Source organism: Carassius carassius, chromosome 32 (assembly GCF_963082965.1).
Source record: "Carassius carassius chromosome 32, fCarCar2.1, whole genome shotgun sequence".
Classification (NCBI taxonomy): Eukaryota; Metazoa; Chordata; class Actinopteri; order Cypriniformes; family Cyprinidae; genus Carassius; species Carassius carassius.
In genome coordinates this window covers 3874559-3877088 of record NC_081786.1, presented here as the reverse complement: position 1 = coordinate 3877088, position 2530 = coordinate 3874559, and the positions used below count along the sequence as shown (strand labels likewise).

Genomic DNA, 2530 nt, shown 5'->3' with positions numbered 1-2530 from the left:
GCAAGCTGTTTTGGAGGATAGCTAACCTCATAATCACGCAAATGTGTTGGCCTTCTTATTACTCTACATGGGCGTACAACCTCTGGCTCAATAACTCCCTCACTATTTCTGGACATCATTGCTAAGGTGGTTATAGCATCCGGCTGGAAGGACCATTAAATGTATTGAAAGCTGTAGTATGCACTGATTACTGTTACGGTTCTAAATCACCTTAGAGGACTATTTACACAAATAATGTCCAGTAACTAGGAGAGGATTAAAGAAGCCAGAGTCATGTGTCCAATTCACTCAATGTATTAATGAAAAAATGAATTATTTTCTCACAATGTTAACACAATGTAAATGACACAATAAAACAGCGTAGGCCTATGCAAAATAACCAAAACAATAAAACAATATTCTTTGAATCAAAAGATACAAAAATGTTGACATAAGGCAGTGAAAAGGTGTTATTGAGAATACTCAGTCCCAACAAGTCCCAGGTTTCCAGAGGATGTCCACGTAATGAAAGGAAGTCACAGATATCTTCAGACGTCGATCCTCAGACGTGATGTCATCACATTGGAACTCGAACAGACGGTATGTTAGTAGTAGGGATCTTTGTTTGATACTGATAGGGTTAATATGATGTGGTGATAACAGTGAGGCCTGTAGCTTCGTGTGTTACGATATTCAGTGTGTGTGTTGGGTTTGTGTGATTACAGTTCGCTGGACAAACGTGGATAAATGCGTGGTTCTATAATGAAACAAATAAACTCAATTAGTCTCGGTTACAATTCGTACAACAAAGTGCTGTGTCATTATCACTTCACATGATTGAACGTGAGAGACATCGCAAACATCCCTGCTGAAAAAAACAATAGAAACCATTACAGAATTTGTAATGGTTTTAATGGTTCTAATTGGAATTCTAATGGTTTTAATGGACACTGTAATGGTCTCTGTGGGTCTCTATTGGTAATTTGCTTTCTTCTATTGGTGGCATGTATTGTCTATTGGATACCATTAAGGACCAATAGAACACCTTTAGAAACTTCTGGTGGTATCTACTGGACACCAGTAGAAACCATTATGACTCCAATAAATTTAGTGGTTTCTTTGGAAAACTGTAATAGTCTTAGTGGGTAGGCTACTGCTGAAAAAAAAAATAAAAAAAAAAATAAAAAAATGAACACAAACAATAGAAACCATTACAAAATTTGTAATGGTTTTAATGGTTATAATGGGAATTCTGTTGGTTTTAATGGTCACAGTAATGGTCCCTGTGGGTCTCTATTGGTAAATTGCTTTCTTCTATTGGTGGAATGTATTGTCTTGGATTGCCACCATACGTCATTTGGAAAGGTTATTTTTTATTTATTAATTTTTTTAAATATTTTTTTTTTTGTCTAAATCAACTCAACTCGTCATGGCCTTCAAAATTGACGTTGAAAGTTGGTCTTTGCTTGGTTCGTCGGATTTGGTCCAAATTTAGCATAAAAATTGATGTTAAATAACAGTGAAATTCTGCGTGACTTCCACGTGCTGTAATGTGCGCGTGCGCAGAACTGGAGCGGAGGACGTCACCATGGAAACGAGGCGGCAGCCCAACCGTCAAGCAGCTGAACGCTGACTCTCAATGTGGTTTCACTATTTTTTTCAGGTAACTTTAGTCTATAAAATTACACAAATAGTACATTAAAGTGTTCCTGGCACTTTATTTCATGTAAATTATACGCTTACGTTTAATATTTACTTTATAGAAATGGTTTAGTGTCGTCAGAAAAAGTCCGTTAGCATCTCAACCGTAAGGCTAACTACACTAACAGTTAACTCTTATTTATTAAGTTTGGGCTTTTAATGTTATCTTGTGTGTAGATGATCATGATCGATCTCTCTCTCTCTCTCTCTCTCTCTCTCTCTCTCTCTATATATATATATATATATATATATATATATATATATATATATATATCAATGGATGAATGGAAGTAACCGAATAAATTTAACCCTAAAAGTATGCACCGTTTAATCCTAAAATGTGCACTAACGTAACCGGAAAACGTTACATCACTTACATAGATCGTGAAAATGGACTGACACCTTCAGGTTTTGATCTTTCATGGTAAATACATAAATACATACACTTGTTCTGTGATTTCAGAAGTGCCAGTAAAAAACCTCTATGACAGAGGAGAAGTTCCTGATTTTAACATTTCTGAAGGGAGCTGCTGACAGAGAGGATGAAAACACACACATTTTGATGTCCACGCTGTAGGAGCATTACTAAATAAGTAAAACTAAAATGTTTTATATATATATATTCTAGATAGGGCTGTGACGGTGGCTGATTTTTACCACCGCGGTAGTCATGGACCAACAACCGCCGGTGGCGCAGTGTTTGAAAAAAAACAAAAAAAAAACAAATAATAATAATATATATATATAATGTATAAATATATTGGTGTCAAAATTTGCTCGTTAACGAAGGCGATACTTTTTTTCCAGTTTAACGTATTCAAATCATTTTACGTAGGGGCGGGGATGGCCA

General features: G+C 35.8%; 1 long non-coding RNA gene across 1 annotated transcript; it reads left to right on the top strand.

Annotated features, from left to right (window-relative positions):
- Positions 1-833: 833 nt before the first annotated feature.
- Positions 834-2293, top strand: LOC132112436 (uncharacterized). The gene is made up of 3 exons (XR_009424952.1): positions 834-1642; positions 1743-1786; positions 2144-2293. It is a non-coding gene; the product is annotated as an uncharacterized LOC132112436 (long non-coding RNA).
- The last annotated feature ends 237 nt before the right edge of the window (positions 2294-2530 follow it).